This window comes from Dipodomys merriami, unplaced genomic scaffold (genome assembly GCF_024711535.1).
Source record: "Dipodomys merriami isolate MVZ:Mamm:240054 unplaced genomic scaffold, mDipMer1.0.p SCAF_8, whole genome shotgun sequence".
Lineage (NCBI taxonomy): Eukaryota > Metazoa > Chordata > Mammalia > Rodentia > Heteromyidae > Dipodomys > Dipodomys merriami.
In genome coordinates, this window is record NW_027206401.1 from 7,811,197 (window position 1) to 7,831,119 (window position 19,923).

The 19,923-nt window shown below is 41.4% G+C and overlaps 1 pseudogene; it reads right to left on the reverse strand.

The window, feature by feature from the left end:
* Positions 1–478: 478 nt before the first annotated feature.
* LOC138819351 (heterochromatin protein 1-binding protein 3-like) lies at positions 479–18,768 on the reverse strand (annotated as a pseudogene).
* Positions 18,769–19,923: the final 1,155 nt, after the last annotated feature.

Genomic DNA, 19,923 nt, shown 5'->3' on the forward strand with positions numbered 1-19,923 from the left:
GGCTGCAAAGTGAAGTACATGCTTTCAGTATACAATCAGGTGGGAAAGGGACCTGGGCGCATGCAGAGGCTGTGAGTTCAAATTCTCATCTCTTTGTGGCCCTCTCCTCCTGCTCACACAGGGCAGTGCACCGTGTGCACTTCTGCGTTTAGATGAGGGTCCTTGTGTGGAGTCCCGGGGACCTCAAGTCCTTTGGCTGAAGACTGCCTCCTCTCTCCTTGCTGATGTTATTTTTGAATCTGACAGCTCCCAGGGTTCTGTTAGATGCTGTGCTCAGAAATGCCGTGACTCTTCGTAGCCCCTGTGAGCTAAAATAATGAACAAGCAATTAAATCTCATGCCTGAAGGCCTGTGTTGATTGCTTATAGGAGCGGCCGGCCTGCCTCGCTGGCTGCGTGTACCCCAGCCTGCACTGGGTCTACATGGTCCTCTGGAGGAGGAGCACTGCAGGCACCTGGACAGGTTCCTCCAGGGAAGCTTAGATGTCAAAGGAAAGGGACTGGGTGGGGACCAAGAGTCCCGGGACACCCGTGTGGATGGTGGATGCTAGCAGCGGCTGGCGTTCCTTGGTGAGAGATTTATTGTGAGGATTGTGATTTCTGGGTAAAACACCAGAGACTGTTGCCTGGTGTTTCTTCTTTTCAAATAATACCCCTGGTAAAAAAGAATTAAAACATAGTCACTCTAGGCCCAGTGCCAGTCACTTCCATCTGTAATCCTAGCTGCTCAGGAGGCTGAAGTCTGAGGATTGAGGTTTGAAGGCAGCCCAGCCCAGAACATCTGTGAGACACTTATCTCCAAGGAACTGACAAAAAGCGGGCAGGGGAGTGGTAGTTCAAGGTGTAGAGTGTGGCCTTGAGCAAGAAGACTAAGCCACAGTGCCAAAGCTGTGAGTTCAAGCCCCAGTGCGGGCAAACATGCTCCCCCCACACCCGCATTCTCTATCCCCCTAAAGGAAGCATTCTATCTGGCTCACCCCTGTAACCCTAGCTCTTCGAGAGGGAGGCTGAGGTCTGGAAGATCATAGTTCAAATCCAGCCCAGGCAAGAAAAGTCTATGGGACTCCATCTCCAATTAATCAGTAAAAAGCTAGTCTAGAGGTGTGGCTCAAGTGGTAGAGCACCCTCAGATTTGGCCCAAGGCTCTGAGCTAGCTCAGCAAGTCTGAGTACCAGCACACAAATGAACAAACAAAATCTAGATACCTTGGTTTGGGCTACAGGTATAGATTGTTTTGCTAGTTGCCATGAGGCTGACTACTAGCTTCCTGAGTCTCCTATTCAAGACTTCAAGTTTGTCCAGGCAATGTCCCTAATGTCCCACGACTCTTCAGGTGATGGATCCAGAAGTGGATCTCAGCCGTTCACTGGGGACCTGAAGTCCTGAAGTTCTTAGGCACATGGTTGGCCTGCCTCAGTCTTACAGATGTAGATGATGAGATAGTAAATAATCCCATGCTAATTCAGTAGACAAGGACCGAGGGTGCAGTGATGCTGTCCTCTGGAGAGGCCCTCACTCCTGGTTAGTTAGCACAGGTGGTCGCGTCAGGGCTCCTCACCCCCTCTATCTCATAGAGCAGGGAAGGGCAGCTCAAGGAACTCACCTGCTGCCAAGCACCACAAAAACAGAGTAGCAGAGTACGATCTGAAACAGGCTCTCTAGGTCCCTAATTTTTTTTCTTCTGTCCCTGTCATTGGGGAGCTCTATTGCATTCAAGTTTATATTTCTTTATTTTTGTTTCTAAAAAAGAAAGGGACATAATGCTATTTGGGCTTCCTGAAGAACCATGATGAGAAAAAGAATGACAAGTGACACTTAGCATGAGGCTTATCCCATGATGAAAGGTTTTGAATATATGATAAACAGGCTTTTAGAATCCATGCATCTGAACCCATATCAGGCTGTTTATTTCCATCCCGACAGCGCAGCTCAAACAATGGCTCAGGGACCAAAAGCATCTTCTGCCTCAATTACTTTCAGTGCCAATTTGCTAAAGATTATTTTCCTAAAGTTTGCCAATGCAATTCAAAACTGGAATAGGTAAAATAAAGGCCAATTCACTGAGGATGCAGAAGGATATCACATTAGAGACTGAGCAGATTAAAATGAAGGGGGGATTTTTATTTCGCTCTTTATGAAGATCAGAAATGGAAGCAATAGGGCCTAGTGGCTGTTGGTTGATTGCCAAGATAACTTAAGCACACAGAATGAAAACTTCACCTTCCCCAAATCATGTGTGGGTTAAGAAAGCTAACCCGTGGAGTAAATGGTTTGATTATCAGGGTTCTAGGTATTGCAGTATTCCTGGTGTTGGGAAGATGGTGAGGGGCTCTGTGTGGTTTATTGGCCTGGAACTAATACAATGGCTTGGTGAGAGGTGAGAATGCTATTTCCGGGCAGTGGAGGTTGATGACAAAGAAAATATTTACACATGTTAATGAAACCAAATTCTGAAAACAAGGAACATGAAGAGTTAGGAGAAAGACAGGTCTCCAGCTGAATGGCAGGGCTGTATTTTGGAGGTTCTGTGTGTCCAGAGCTAAACTCTATCCCTGTCTTGCCACCCCATTTAGTGAGAATGTCAGAACATGGGCCTTTTTGACACGGGCTGAGTCTTATTCAGTTTTGCATCCTGGTGCTTAATTCAATGCCTTGGCCTCAAATAGGTGTTTTCTAAGTAAACACTTGTGAGACTGAACAAATGAAAAATTATTAGGAAGGAGAAACTTTAAAAAGGAGGTCAGAGAGAAAGAACTTTGTTTCATGTAGATGGAGGAAGAAAATCTATATATTCATGGATTCCCGGGAGAGTTAAGAGTTTCATTGGTGGCTGGAATGTGACTCTCAGATGGGATTGACTGGAAGATAGGAAGTTTAGTCTTCATGATGAAAGGAAGGAGAGATCCACTTAAGAATGGTTCAGGTGGAATACAAGATTCCATTAGAGATCCAACATGGCGGATCTGGGAGCCAGGTTAAGTAACACACAAGTGCATGAACTGGTTTTGCTCATAATGAATTTTTGTGTCAAGATTACCACATATGGAGAAAACTGGAGGATTTTTAAGCTGATGGATAATGTATTAATAAAATCAAAACAGCCGTGATAGCAGATGTAAGACCCTGATTCCTAGAGTGAGTCTTTGAAGAGAGGTCTCCTCTCTAACTCATGTTCTTGCTTTGAGTCCTGGAAGGAAAGTTCTCAAGTCTAAACAACTAGTGAGATTAAAAATGTATTTTGTTCTGTGGTGGATATTAAGAACCAAAAAATGCAAGCAAGGGATCACCAGTCTGATTTATAGTAATGAAACTTGCTCTTAACTAATTCACTGGTGGCCAGTATGCAGATTGCTCTGAGCATTTTTCAAGGCCTAATTTTCTTTGTGACCTCAAAGAGGATATAGTCTTCAGAGGTGGGCTTCCAACTGTCCTGAAGTTCAGAGGCTACTGGGTGATCATTACTTTGCCCTTTCCTTCATGGGCTAAGAAATTCTCTGGTTAAAAAAAAATAATAAACTCTACCTGAGGGATATTAATTAATTAGCTAGTTATATTCATTAAGTAACTAATTAATTAAAGATATATTATTAGAATTTACCGGACTTCCTCCAAATTGAATGGTTGAAAGAATTGCTTCTCTCTTTTGTTTTTGATTTGCACTTTTCTGGTACAACGTAACAAGTCAGAAGTCAGTCAAATAGGGAAAGTTGAAGAATGAAATTGGAATTGGATAGTGTACTCTCATCAATATCAATGTAGTGGTTATATAGTTCGTATGAGAATTTCTGGTCTTGAGTCTTTGAGAAGTGTTTCTCTCAGTAAGATTTGAATGGATTTTGATTGTACATTTTCAGTATTAGAAATGATAGCTATGGATTTTCCTTCAGCAAAAGAGAAGAAATGGAGAATCGGACTCAGTTCTCTGCATGGAGAAGTGAGGGCCGGTGAGTGAAGGAGAGCCAGACTATGTCTGGGAAGGAGTTTGGAGTTAACAGGTGTCTTACCCTCTTTAAGTCTCTCAAAGCAGTTTGTGCTGTTGAGAGAGGATAATGCATGTAGTATGTATGGATAGCATGGATCACCTCCTACGCACCTAATAAGGGTTGACTATTGTTATTGGTTTTTAATAAAATATTGACATTTCCTATTAGGATTATAATAGAATTTCCCATCCTTGTTCCTTTAACTGAGAAATTGCCCATTACACACCTTTATACTTTCCCCAGGGATGACTTAATTCCAAGGTGTGCTGACATTGGTTGATTAAGTAGATCTCTCAGACACCTCATATTACCTGACAAAATGGAGAGTGCATCTTTGGGTATTTTAGAGTTCACCGAAGACAAAATGTAGTATAACCTTACAAAAGACATCACACACATATGAAATTTGTTTCCTGGAAATTTTCTTATTCAAGATACATTTTTAGGCTCTGACTATGCCTATAACTTTAATTTATCTTTAAAGGACTTTTATTCCCTTGAATGCATTAGGGTTTTTTTTTGTTGTTGTTGTTGTTTTGGGTTTTTGTTGTCAGTTGTGGGGCTTGAACTCTAGGCCTGGGCTCTGTCCCTCAACTCTTCAGCTCAAGCCACAGTGCCACTTCTGGTTTTCTGGTGGTTAATTGGAGATAAGAGTCTCATAGACTTTCCTATCAGGGCTGGCTTTGAACCGTGATCCTCAGATCTCAGCCTCCTGAGTAGCTAGGATTACAGGCACTCGGCTGAATGCATTAGTTTTGGTAGTACTGGAGTTTGAGCTCAAAATCTTGAACCAAGCACTCAACCATCTCTCCCATGCCTTTTTGCTCTTAGATTAATTTTTAGATAAGGTCTTGCAATTTTGTCTGGGCTAGCCTGAGCCATGAACCTCTTACGTAGACCTCCCACACTGGTAGAAACCATAGTGTGTATCACCATACTCGGCTTATTTATTGAGATGGATTCTTGCTAACTTTTTGCCCAAGTTGATTACTCTTGAACCTCCATTTACCTCTGCCTCCTCAGTTGCTGGGACTATAAAAATGAGATGCTATACTTAGCCTCCTTGGAAATATTTTTAATTAAGTTTTTTTTATTGTGAAAATACTGTACAAAGGGGTTAGAGTTACATGAGCAAGGTAATGAGTACATTTCTTTTTTTTTGGGGGGGGGGTCCGGTCATGGGGCCTGAACTCTGGGTCTGGGCGCTGTCCCTCAGCTCTTCAGCTCAAGGCTAGCACTCTACCACTTGAGCCACATCGCTACTTCCGGCTTTTTTTCTTTTTGCTTATGTGGTGCTGAGGAATCAAATTCAGGGCCTCATGCATGCAAGGCAAGCGCTCTACCACTGAGCCACCTTCCCAGCCCTATGAGTACATTTCTTATCCAGCATTGTTGCCTCCTCCTTTGTTTTTCCCCTACCATCCCTTCCCTCCCACCTCCTTATCTATACTCCCCTAATCCCCTACCCCCTGCCCAAATTATAAAGTTTGTTTTTTGACATAGCATCTTGTTCCTTGGAAATATTTTTGAAGAGATTCTCAGGTAAATAGTATAGTATCATCCAAAAATTCTCTCTGTGAAGTTATAATTGAATCAAGAATTCTTGTGCTACTCAAATTTTATTTGTCCAATGTTCCTAATTGATTTGCTGTGTACCACCTGCACATTATATTATTGATGGGGTATGGGTCTTCAACTGGTGTAACTACTAAGAACCTTAATGGGGTATATTTAACTTTACTCAGGCTGTAGTATTGATTGTCAGAGTCTGAGTGTGGTTTCATAACTTGCAGTCATTTTCAGTCTAGGTGAGTTCCATGAGTAGGTTGTTGGAAAGCTGCTATATCTTTCTGCCATTCCCCTATTTTCTTTTAACTAGTATTTAAGCAAAGCTTCAAGATTTCAGAGGAAAAAAAAAGAGTAGGTAGCACAGTGGGCATGAAGTCTGGAAAGTTCCAAGTTTCTGGCTTGTTCTGTATGGTTGTTCCTTCTTGCTATGCATCTTGGCTTCCCAGTGATTAAAACTTGGTATAAATGTTGCTACTGCCCACCTGTCAAGGATGGTATGAGAATGAGTAATAATATCAGAGCCATATTTTTGCTCCTTACAAGAAAGGTGCTATATAAATACAAAGTGTTATTTCATTAAAAATTCTTGTATGATAACAGCATATGTTAAATTCAATTTCCTTGACCAGTTTTATAAATATATTTTGGTGTTACAATATGGTTGTTTTTGTGGTTGGGATGTTCAGATCACACAGTCTGTGCTCTATTTTCTCTCTGGGTGTTGTAACATATCAACATTTAAGAACAACAAAGACGACATTCAAGGTGGATCATGAAGCGGCTGCTCAGGCTCTTTACTGCTCTTTTATTTTTGCATTTCAGTGGATTCCTGTTGAAGGTATGGGATGAAATACATACATGTCCAACAGAATGAGGGTGCAATTTGAGTGAGCTCTTTACTTTTTCCTATTAATCTATAATGATGATTTGTGGCCTGTGTGGGAGAAGTATCACATTGTTAAGCATAGGCTTGGGCCAGAATTGTCACACCATACATACCACACACACACACACACACACACACACACACACACACCAAATATATACACATACCACACACACACATGCTCATACCAAACACACACACATACTACACACACATGCTCACACCATACACATGCTCAAACCAAATACACATCACACACACACATGATCACACCAAATACATGCACATACCACACACACATCACACATGCATGCACTCACACATACACCACACACAGAGGTGTTAGGATACGGCTCAGCCAGAGGAAAGCACCTTTGTCGCAGTCCCCAAATGGGAAACTTCTTTTGCTGAAGAGGCAGACATAGATCCTCTCTCACCCTTCCCACCCTATCTCACTCTTTTGCAATCTCCTCTCCAGTAGGGGCTCCTCATCCTCCAATTTTTCTTCTGATGACTTGTGTTCATTTTCATCCTCACCTTGAGAGTCATCTTACTCTTGCTTTGGAAATAGGAGTCCTGGGAAAGCAGAACGGGAGGGTGCCACTGAATCCTTCACCAGAGATCTGCACCAGCTGCCCACTCTTCTCACATGTCTGCAGAGTTTTCTTCAGCATTTGCTATTTGATAGTTAGAACTGGTCCCTCGGTGGTTCTCCAAGATGTACCTCAGAGCAGCGGTGGAGCAGGTCTTCGGCTCATTCATGGCAGTAATGACAGACAAGATGGCATGTTCCAGCAGGCTTCCACCAAGCCTGGTGGTCTCTTCAGCTGGAAGGTCTCGGCGGTACTTTTGCCAGTTACTTGTTCTAACTGGCGTCTCTGCAGAGCATTCTTCAACAGTGGGGCCTGACATCGCTCTAAGCTTAGGATAATACTGAGACACGTATTTCCTGATGAGATGGTAGGCCGCTTCTTTAAGTTCACAGAGGTGAGTGAAGGCCCACGGGAGTGCATTCTCCAATTTTACTTGTGGCGCTGGAAATCCTGTGGAGCTCTTCTTTCCTTTCCTAGACTTCTGAGGTGTTGTTTGTGATTTCTGGACCACAATTAAGCTTCCAGATGCACCTTTTCCATTTACCGTTTGATGACCCCTCTAATTCTCTGTTTAGTGCTGGCTTAAGGAGATAGCCTCTTCTTCTCTAGCTCCAGAGGAGGATAGCAACCATTGATGCACTCCTCTTCTGAAGCATGCCTTCACAGCGCGGTTAGGACTGCATCCATCTTGACACATGGAGAGGAAGCCATGGGTGTTTGTTTTTCAGCCCTGGCTGGCTGGCTGGCTGGGAGAAAGGGCGGCCCAGAAAGGTATATGCTTTTTATTTCACTTTCTTCACCTTTTCTTTGGGTTGATCTTCCTCATCCTTTTGTGCTGGCTTCAGAAGACTTGTTTTCTTCCTTCTCTTCTTTCTCAGGCTCCCCCTTGGGGCTGTGCTGTCTCGCTAGCTGTAGCAGGTGGTGTTTCGTTCTCTGGTTCTTCTATGGTGGAGATGGAGTCCTCTCAGCTTACATCTGGCTTTGTCTTTGCTTCCTTTCCTTCAGCAGGCTTGCTTTTGGGTGGAGTTGGCCTGGTGGGATGCACAGCCCGTTGGTTCAGGTGCTATCTCTCTTCTACCTCCTCTATGCATGGTGTCTCAGCACCTGCATCCCGCATCCCCGCAGGACCAGTTGCGTGGCCACCACTGCTGGCCTCCAGGCCCCGCCCTACATGGGCTTTTGTGCACAAGCCATCAGAACCATAATTTACTCTGAGCTTATTATACATTTGGGGTATAGCGACATGGGTGTGATACATCCTCGTGGTATTGTATCACGGGGCAGCCACGTAGTATCAGGGGATATAGATTTTTAGTCACCTGGGTAAGGTGACTCCATTAGAAAGTCAGAAGGGTTTTTTTTTGTTTCCTTTTTGTGGTGTATTCAATCGAAACAGGTCACTAAATTCAACACACAAGAAAGAATGACTTTGTGGTTAGGTTTCAAAAGCACAACAGCAATTAACAAAGTTGGGGAGAAGTATAAATATGGACCAACTACAGGCATCCCTGATTTATGATTATGTATAATTCTTACACTTTATGATGGTGCCAAAATGGTAGTGGAAATGATAGTTCAGCTTTTGAGTTCAGACCTTCCCTGAGCATGCGCCTGATAGGTGGTTCCCATCTCAATGGACTGTGCTGCTGAACTGTGCAGCTCAGTAGCTGGGCTTGGTCGAATGCATTTGCAGCTTATCAGGACCTGACTCCATTGTGAATGGAGGGGCACCTACTTCCTGTTGGTTCTTCTTCTACTCACCCAATAATTTAAGTACTTATCAGTGAGTCTGGCACAGAGCAATTCTCATTTTGTTCTAATAATGATTTCCTACTTCCGGATTCCTTCTACATTTATGAATCAGACTTCCTGTGTAAGGAAGATTGGACCTTTCTTCTTTTTTTCATTCACTTACTCAATTATTTATTGGTATTTGTATGGACTTGTGGACATTGACTTTATTCATTAGGTAATAAATCAATAACATGGTTATTTATTATTGCTATGACTAGGATATCCCCTCTAACAATGTCATTAAGAAATGAGGCCTGAAAGCTGTGGTGAAGCCCTCGTGAATGAATTGATGCCTTTGTTGCAGGAGTGGGCTTGTTTCCAGCAGACTCAGATGGAGCTCAGAGTCCGACCTGATTTCCTCTCTGTCTGAAGCACACTTGCTTGCCCTCCTGCCATGTTATGACACAGCATGATGGCTGGAACTGTGTTCTAAACTCCCCAAGACCAGGAGCCAAAGAAACCTCTCTTGTCCATAAATTATCTAGCCTATGTTACTCAGTTATAGCAGCTTAGAATGGGCCAAGATAATTATCTCGCTCAAGTTATGTTAACTTTGGCCAGAGTCCTTCCAGAGTAGTTCTGGGGTCCTGTTGACAAGCCTTCACATTGAAACAGAAGCAGAACAGAACTGAGCAGAGCTGAACTGACCAAAACACATTTTAAAATATTTCCTTGCTTTCTGACAGTAAATGACGTTGCACGATCATCGTGCATTTTTCTCACTCTCTTTTTAGAATTGTGGAGAGGCCCAGGCGTGAGACGCTGTGCCTTGTCAACAGACCTGCGGGGAAGTCGGCCGAGCTCCAGGTGACCCCATCCCTGCTGACACCACAGCACTGTGCTCATGAGAGAACAAGCCTGAACTCCCTGCTGAAGCGTTCCTGATTTCCTGACCTGAAGAGTCTGTGAGTTTCACAGAGTTGTTTGTTTTAAGTCACTATATTTTGGAGTAATTTGTTACACAGCTATAGCTAACTAGTACTTTCATAACAAACACTTATAATGTGGACATGGCTTTGGGACTGGAGAGATACTGGCAGAAAGCTCGAGTGTGAGGAGCTTTGAACAAATGAATCATAGCAATACCATGATCTCTGAAGAAGCAAGCCATGGTGAAAGCTTGAAAGAGAGGGAGGAAGACTGGACTGGACTGGACTTGGAATGTGGTGGCCAAAGGCTATTATCTTAGCAGTCTTTGATGGAAGTAACAACTGAGCCTTGCGAACCAGGTGATCTGTAGGTGCAGGAGATTTCAAGCAGAGGTGTATGGTGCACTTGGCTTGTTGTTTATGCTGAAAGATGTGAAAGAAGCCAAGAAGTGAATGGAAATGCTTGATCAGAAAGCAGGCAGATTTGATGGTGTTGTGAATCTCTTGCCTTTCCAATTGAGAAATGATGCTGGAATTCAGGAGTGACCCCCAGACACAGATCCAGCTGGGGGCACAGGTAGGAGAATGGGCTCTGGAGATAAAGCCTTCCCAGCCAATAGCCACAGCCAGGCCACATCTGTACCTGGCCCTGGATGCTAATCACATAGAGGTGCATGTATTTGTTAGATATAAATTTGAATCCAGAACCTTAGTCACAAAGAAGCATGGAGAATGAAGTGGCCGGTGGGATAGCTATGCTTTTAGCAATATGCTAAAAGTCTGTTGGTATGAAAGAAAGAGGAGCATGCTATTCAGAGCCCTTCCCCCTCACATCCTAAGGAAGAGCTGCAAGGTGTGCCCTGGAAGGACTTACTAAGAAAGGAAAAATAGTGCATCCATCAGTCCTCACCCAACAGATCACCTGGCTGGCATAGACAGTAAGGAGTCTGGATTAGTGCAGTGATCCAAAATTTCAAGGTGAACTACATTTTAAAATCATAATTTGATGATCTTTAAGTAGTTGTACAAGGAGCTACCAATGAACAAATCAATTTATGAGTACAATGCATCTTGATTGATGGAGGGCGACTCTTTTCCTTTCACAGAGATCCTAGAAGCAGTTGTAAAAGGCTCCAGGAGAGTCTGCGGGAGAGGAGAAGATCAGTGAGCCTGTGAGGCTGGCACAGACAAGCAGCGGGGAGTGAGGGGGGTGCTTGGCTTGGGCAGTCTGCAGTCTGAGAGGCAGTGTGGACAGGGAACCTGGTTTTCGCTTCCTGCCTGCAGGAGACAGAGGCCCAGAGGCAGGTAGAGTCGGCAGTGTTGAAAAAATAGCAGAGGAAAAAAGATTGCAGAGGTGGCAGTCAGAGAAAGCTGGTGCTCCTGGGGTCCAAATCAGCCAGGAAGTGCCCTGGACCTAGCCACAGGAGGACCTGGGACAAGCCACCCATGACTCCTGTCCAGGTGAGCGTCACCGTCCATGCGCTGTACCATAGAAGCCAGGGAGGGAAGGGAGGGAGCTCACCAGAACTGGGTGAGCTTAGAGATTCTTTGAGGATCACTGAAGAAACCCCCCCTCCCAATCAGCTGTTGGTGGGTCCGTGTTGGTACCTGACCTCAAGGACAGGAGGGCCAGCTAGAATGGGCCCAGACAGAACTCCCACAGCTTCCGCTCAACGAAAAGACGTAAAACAAAACACATCGTGGCAGGGTTACAGTTACCTACATAAGGTAGTAAGTACATTTCTTTTTTTTTTTTTGTCGGTCGTGGGGCTTGAACTCTGGGCCTGGGCGCTGTCCCTCAGCTCTTCAGCTCAAGGCGAGCACTCTACCACTTGAGCTACAGGGCCACTTCCGGTTTTCTGGTGGTTTATTGGAGATAGGAGTCTCACGGTCTGTCCTGCCCGGGCTGGCTTTGAACCGCGATCCTCAGATCTCAGCCTCCTGAGTAGCTAGGATTACAGGCGTGAGCCACCAGCGCCCGGCATGAGTACATTTCTTTTTGAACAGTGTTACCCCCTCCCTCATTTGCTCCTGTTTCCCCCTGACTCCCCTCCCCCCCACGTTGTAAAGTCCGTTGCCAGCACCGGGTCCAGTGCGTATGGCTGTTGCATTGGTTCGCCCTTTGTCCCCCCCTCCCCCCTTTCTGTGATTCCCCTCCCCTCTGCAAATCAGATAAATTTCTACACAAGATAAAGGGTACAGAAATAAAAAACAGTGACAACAGGGCATAAATCAAAGTGGGGAGGGAAAGAAAGGAAAAAGAAATAATTGCAAACAGTACATTATAAAAAACGTCTTTGCATTTCTTGGAGTTGATTTGCTAAGCTTCACTTCATACGGTCATATGCAACTAGCCATGGAGCTATTGTGATCCTTTGCTAAGAATAGCACAGATATATCCTAGTTATTACAAATGAGGGAAACCATACAGCCTGTTTCTTTAGATCTAGCTTAACTCGCTTAACATAATTTTCCAAGTCTTTCCATTTCCTAACAAATGAGGCGGTGGAAACAGAATTCCATTGTGTACACAGACCACATTTTCTTGATCCATTCATCTACCGAGGGGCATCTGGATGGGTTCCACATCTTAGCGATGGTAAATCATTTTCGCCATTCTTCTGACCTGCTCTGGTGAAGGAGCAGAGTGTAGGAGGGGCGGAAGGGAAGAGTCAGGAAAGCAAATGGCAGAACAGATCATGCTGTGGCCTTGAGCCACAAGCCAGCCTCAACTAGGGGAGGAAAGAAACGGAATCTGATGTGACACTAAACTTCCGGTTCATCCAGGAAATTCAACGTTTACTTCTTCACTTTTGTCCCTCCCTTCAAACACCTAAGGGTGCCAGTGACAGTTCTCTCCCAGTTGCCCTTCAAGACTGGGGAACGGAGGTCTCAGAGTGGAGTCATTGAACCTTCCCTGTATCTCACAAACCAGAGAGCTGTATGTGGAAGGAAGTCTGTGTGACGCCACGTGGCAGGGAGCGAAGGGAGAGATCCCGCCTCCCACAAAGGAAATCCTTGTGGGAGAAAACGAAATCCATTTCCTCTGTGCTGTTTCCGTTTGGCTTTCCATGCTGGTCGTCCCCGGGCTGCTCTCCTGTGTGGTCTGATGGGAGCAGAGGCAGGGGCCTCTAGACGCATTAATGGGGTTGCTGCAGCCTAACACTGGACAGACATCAAGCTTTGAAGGCAGTAGAAATCATTCTTTCTTTTCTTTCTTTTTTCTTTTTTTAAATAAACACATGGACTTTTTTTTTTTATAGTGGCTCTTCCTATACTTTATTATGCAATTGATTCTTTTAACATAAGGCAATGCTGTTAAGCTGCGTCGTGTGGTTTGGGCTCTCTGAGCGATGCTGACCCTGTTGGTTAGTTGTCATCTAGCCCAGCATCCTCTACCCATCAGAGGAACATGCTCCATGACAGCGGATGGAGGCTCCAGGGCTCAGATCGACTCAAAAAAAAAAACAACTGTGGCTTAAACAAGTGGGCAGTTTATTTCGCTTTCCTGTCTGGAAAAAGCGGTCTAGGACCAGAGGAAGGGTCTGAGACCCAGCCGTCTTCTAACTTAGCTTTCCAGATTGGGCCAACTTGATCACATTCTAGTCAAAAAGAAGTGAACAGACAAATGAGGCATCTTATTATTTAGTTTGTTTTCTGAGGACCAAACCCAGGGCATGTGTCCTGCCTTTGAGAGAGGCTGTACCCCACCCGGCCTCCACTTTAAAGACATGGTTCCCACAACATATTGCATCCATCCTTGTTTATTTTTGGGAGGACAGACTTCTAAGAAAGCTGAGAAAAGCCAGGCGCTGGTGGCTCACGCCTGTAAAATCTAGCTACTCAGAAGGCTGAGATCTAAGGATCGTGGTTCAAAGCCAGGCTGGGCAGGAGAGTACGTGAGACTCTTATCTCTAATAAACCACCAGAAAACCGGAAGTGGCGCTGTGGCTCAAGTAGTAGAGCACTAGCCTTGAGCTGAAGAGCTGAGGGACAGCGCCTAGACCCAGAGTTCAAGCCCCATGAGTGACAAAAAAAAAAAAAAAAAGAAAAAAAAAGAAAGCTGAGAAAAGGCATAGGGCTTCTTGTTGTTGTAGTAGTATGTTCAGCCATTAGGTAAAAAATTCTATTATCTGAAAAAATGGGAAAACAGTTACTGGGAGACAATGAGCAGATCCTCTCTATGTATGATTAGTGAGTCTATGTACGCCATTAACCAGCTTGTAACTCATCATAACCTTGGTGTTTCTAATACTTCCTAGGTCATAGGTTCCGGGGCACCAGAAATCTTCTCAATGCCAAGTCATGTTCAGTGAGTGTTTCTCTGTCCCCTCCTTCCCCCCTAAATATTACACAGCCCTTCCCCCACTCATCCTGTTGACAAACAGATACGGTATGACTCAGGCTTGAAGTTACTCAGCTTGACTTAATCTTGACTGAACCTAGTTTTTCTTTGAGTAGCTATGGTTCTGTCTCCTAAGAGCCACCCCGTGTAACAGTTTTATCCAAAATTTTATTGAGGGAATTCATTTCAAGCATACCCATCTCTAATCTTTGGAATTCATACTCTTCCTGTGTTTTGAAAGTCAGATGAATGGACCCAAGCCAACACCCAGATATCTGTGTTTGCTCACTGCTTCTCAAAGGTCTCAGACTGTCAGTGAATCATGCCTACACATTCCTTTACTTAGTCTGCCATAGCAATGTGAGAAGCAGAGGTTTATTTTTCAGTGTTCTGGAGGCTGGAAAGCCGTGGTGATGGAGTCGGCCGGCATGGTTTCTTCTGAGGCCTGGTGCCTTGGCTTGTGGAACGTTTCCTTCCTGCGGGGCCCTGTCTGTGTGCATGCAAACCTGCATTTAAGTCAAGTGTCTGCATCCCCTTTACTTGCCAGGATGCTCGGTTGTATCAGGACCCAGCTGAGAAGCTTCGTTCTAATTTATTCACCTCTTGAAAAGCTCCATCTCTGAGGTACTGGGTTTTAAGCCTCTAAACTATGTATTTTGCATGGACATAATTTACACCTGACATTTGGTGTAAGTATCTTCTGGGATTGGGATCATGATTACAGTTAAAGGAGTCACATACTTTCATTTTTGAAGGAAATTAGACAGTGATAATGTGGCCCACAGCCTCGCTGACTTGAAGTTTAGGAGCAGTGTCCACCATCGAGGTCTTGCTCGAGATCAGCAGGGAAATGCTTATTTAACACATCCTCCTTGCCATGCTGGTTTGTGTACCCATGAAAGCCGGAGAACTACTAGGCAAGAGACCCTGCAATTCTTTCCCCAGGAGAGAACCACTTATACCAAAGAGATTCCTGGGGGAGAATGACACCTTAGGAACAATGTAAAGAAAGGCGGAATAATGCACTGTTCCTAGAAATCGGATCTCAACGGTGCAGACAGGTGCATAAGCCACTGAATTTCCTAGCATGGAAATGCCAATCTTAGATATGGCTTTCTTTGTTAACTCCATGGAAGGAGTAGACAAAAAAAAATAGTGATCTGCTTGGCGTGGGTCAGGCTACCAATGCTGACTTGTAGGTGGAGTGTGCTAGGTTCTCAGGGAGAGATTCATGGCTGAGGGACATTGGGAGTGAACCTGCCTTTGATGGCAGCTGCTTCCTTCCTTGTTCTTACCCTTTGTGCTTTTACTAGTTGAAATGTAATTTCTACTTTTTAACACTATTAAAAAGTGGTCTCATTTAAAGGGAAACACAATTTTATTTTGCTTTTGGATTTTTGTCCAAGTAGTAAATTTCTGAGAGTTGGTTTGCAACATGGAATAGGTCAGTAAGAAGCGAACACTTGACATTTAGTAAGAGCCAATGCGTAGCTCATCTGTAAATTTGATAATTGCTTTAAGTAACACACAGCTAAATACCATAATGACTCTCTGTAGAACATGGATTTTTGTCTTTCCCCAAAGTATTGTGTGGATATTAAAGGTCGTATTTTAATAACGATCTGTGGGATTCTGTATTCTTGGTTTCATCATGTTTGCTGAAACTATTATCTTACAAGAGATATGGAGAAGGTACTTTACAGGTAGTGTCTTTTCTGTCAATCTCAGAAGGGAGAGTTTTGAAGGATTTCTTCTTAGGACTTGAGGACAATTCATCTATATTGTAGTATCTCCTTGTAAGTGACCCTTGTCCCCTGAAAATATTGATTTGCCTGTTATTCATCAAGATTAATTTCTCTTTGTTTTTGCTAAGGTTGACAGAGAAGTTTAAAAATGTTTAATTTCAACCATGTGTGGATTGATCCTGTGGCAATCTGAAATTCCTATTAGACTTGAGTTTATTATTTGCCTTTCCCTATTATTATAATTATCTATAATTCTATCATTGCATTCAATATCGTACTCTCTTAATTATTCTAACTTCAAAAGAAGCTACAAAGAGACAGAAATCATCAGGGAAAAGAGATAGGGATAGATTCAGGAGATGTAATATGCAAATATTGAATATGCTATATAGCTAAACAAATATTCAGCAACAATATCTATAAGCTAGAGGGAGAGATCTTGAGATTAAGAAGGCCCACTGTTCCAAGGAGGACTGAGGAGAAGAAAAAAAAACAAAAACATACAGCCAAGTACTTTTTGGGAAAATTCATGATAAAGAATAAAAGCCCTAGGCTTATAAGCAGAAAGAACAAATTATCTGTGAAGTAGATTTTAATTTTTCATTTGTTTTTCATTATTGAATTAATGTGATAGTTTAGTCTATTGCAGAGTAAAACTACTACTTGTGTATGATGATCTTGAATCTAATAATTTTGATGAACTTTCATATTTGTTCTAATGATATTTTTGCTAAGTTTCTTAGATTTTTCTATATAGATAATATAATAATCTATAAGTATGAAAACTGTTTTTTCTTTCTTGTTTTTGTATATATTTAATTTCTTCTGTTTATTGTTGCTTATAATTATTTTTTGTAATAACAAGCTTCCACTTCTGTGTACAATAAAAATAGAGATATCTAAATGTCATCTATATCTAGAAGATTTGCTATAGATTTTTGCAAGAATCTTTTATTTTCTTTTTGTCTAGTAAGACTATTATTTGTAAGCCATTGAATTTGATTACATTTGATTTATTTTGTCTGTGTGCAGTCCTTGGGCTTGAACTCAAGGCCTGGATGCTATCCCTTAGTGCTTTTTATCCTTTCAAGGCTGATGATCTACCACTTACAGTTTTTTAGTGGTTAATTGAAGATAAGGATCTCATGGACTTTACTACCTGGGCTGGCTTTGAATCTTGATCCTAGATCTCAGCCTCTTAAGTAGCTATGATTACAGAGGAGAGCTAAATTTGATTTTTAATTTATGGAGATGCTTATACCAATTTCCTCCTTTAATATATTAGTGCATGAATGGTTTTCTAAAAATGAATCATCCTTACATTTCTGAGATAAATACTACTTTGCATGCTAGTTTTATTTTTAAAATAGTTTATTGATTAAAGAATTTTGCTTGATCTTAATCAAAATGTTGAGAAATAATGGTTCACAAAACATCATGGTTAGAGAGCAAACTTTCATGACTTGCATCTTCCTAGAAAATTATACAGTTTTAATTGTTAGTAATATTTGGCCTTGTTAATGATATTTGGATAGGCTTTTAAAAATCTGGAAAATATGTATAGTTATATCCCTTTCTTATTTTTCTTAAAATTGCTATTGCTCTATTCTCTCTTGCTCATTCATCAGTGTTTCATCACAGTTAAGTGACCAAAACAAAATACCTGAGACTTGGTAACTTACAAAGAAAAGGGATTCACTTCCTCTCAGCCTGGCAACAGAGTCTAAGACAGAAGTCTGATGCCTGGTAAGGGCCTTCCTGATGCCTTATGATATGGTTGATGGCATCCCCTGGCAGAAGGGCAAAGAGAGGGCAAGAGAGCCAAACTTACCTTTTATACCTTTTATACCTCATTTCTCCATTATTGGCATTAGTTCATTGATGAGGGTGGAGAAAGTGTGAGTTATGCGACTCTTAATGGCTCTGTCCCTTAACACTTCCACAGTGGGGATCAAGTTTCTATCACACAAAGTTGGGGACAAATTCAAACCACACCAATCTTACCATGCATTGGTGGTTGGTGCTATAGAATTAATGTATTGAAAATGCTTATCTTACAAATACTTGCCATACATTTTCCAATCAATCTTATTATTCACTCCTGTCTACTCTTTTCTTCCTTCTTAATTTTGAATTTGCTGTTTCCCTCCAGACTAAATTGAATCCTGGTGTCTTTCTTTCAATATGCCTTCAAAAATATATTAGTGCTTTTAATGTTGAAAATAGTTTCAAAGTAGTTTTAATGATTTTGCTTAAAATACATTACTTTTATTCTGACTACTGTTAGAATGAAGTGGAAATAAAGAAGGAAAAGACCAACATAGACTTGATTATGTATATTTAGCTCTGTCTTCATTGTTTGATTTCAAGTAAATTACATTGTTTCCACAAAATGTTGTCCTGATAGTATAATTTCTTTGCTATTTAGTATAATACCCTTTGCAACACAGTTGTTAGAACATTTTCTGAAAATATTTTGTGTTTGTGCTTGGATTAAGCTTGTTCATTCTGTCATTTAAATATTTGGCCTTAATAATGTTTTTCTGTCTTGATCTTTCTTTTTGATAAAAATGTATCAATGTTTCATTATAATCTTGTCACTTTTGGCCTTTACATATTTTCAAGGCTATGTGTGTCGATACATGCTGTTTTTATGATTTTCATACTTTTATTGTTGGATAATTTCCATCTGCTATTATGGAGTGTAGTTCTTTATTTCTATTATTTTCTCTTAAATTCTATTTTGTCTAGTAATAATTTGCTATATTGGCTTTTTATTGCTTTTCATATTTGCCTGGAGTATATTTTTTCATACATTATTTTAAATTTCTCTGTGAGGTTTTGAGTATCTTTTGAAACCACTGTGTAGCTGAATTAAAATGCACCAAATAATTTCTATTTTTAATAGATAAATTTAATTTGTTTACACTGTTCAGGATCACTGATGTCCTTATATTCATTCATTCCCATCATCAAATTTACCATGTCTGCATTTGCTTTGTTTTTCTTGGCCTCCTTTTTACATTTCTTACTCTCTTATATGAGCTTGGTAATTTTTTTCTTTATTTTTCCTTGCACTGGTTTGAAGTTATAAATTATATCTCCTTTCAGTAACCTTCAATTTTAAAAGAAATACCTAGTTAACCAGAAATTTTTACAATCCCATACGTACTCATTATTTCTTCATTCCCTAAAAGAACAGGCCTCCTGTGTCCTAACCACTCTCTTAATTCCCCAACCTCAGCTCATTGCTGTCTGTATGACTTTAATGTCATGATGTCTTTCTTAAAAAAAAAAAGACTGTCACTTTTTCCTACTTAGTTTACCTTTTGTTCCATTGAAATTGTTCCTTTAATACTTCTTTCAAAAAAGATCATTTACCTCTCCTTGTCTTTGTATGTCTGGGAATGTCTTTATTTTACTTAGGTCAGGAATAATAAGTGAACAGAGCATAATTTTAAAGTTAGCAGTTATTTTCTGGGAGCACCTCAAATATATTTTATATATATAGCTACATACATATAATATATGTAGCTATATATATTATTATGTATATAGCTATATTTTACATTTTATATATATAACATATAGCTATATATATGTATGTAGCTATATATTATATTTTATATATAACATATAGCTATATATAATATATAGCTATATATTATGTTTTATATATAACATATAGCTATATATAATATATAGCTATATATTATATGTATATAGCTATTTATATTATATGTATATAGCTATATATATATATATATATATCTTTCTTATTCATGAAAGATTGTAGATAGTCTAAGTTTTTATTCTTTTATAGCTCCTTCCTCCTTTCTTCTTGATCTGGTATCTTGATCAGGGCCTCATGCTCTTGTTGGGCCATTTTTCTTAAGGCTGTTGCTCTACCACTTGAGCCATAACTACTTCTGGCTTTTTGCTAATTCATTGGAGATAAAGTCTCTCAGTTTTGTTTGCCCAGGATCTTCAGATCTCATCATCCTTCGTAGTTAGGATTATAATTGTGACCCACCAGCACCTGGCTATTTTCTCCTTGCCTCAAACTGTTTTTTCCCTTAGCACTTTCAAATGTTCTTCCCTGGTGCAATGGGTTCTGTGGTTTTGGTGAGGCATTAACCA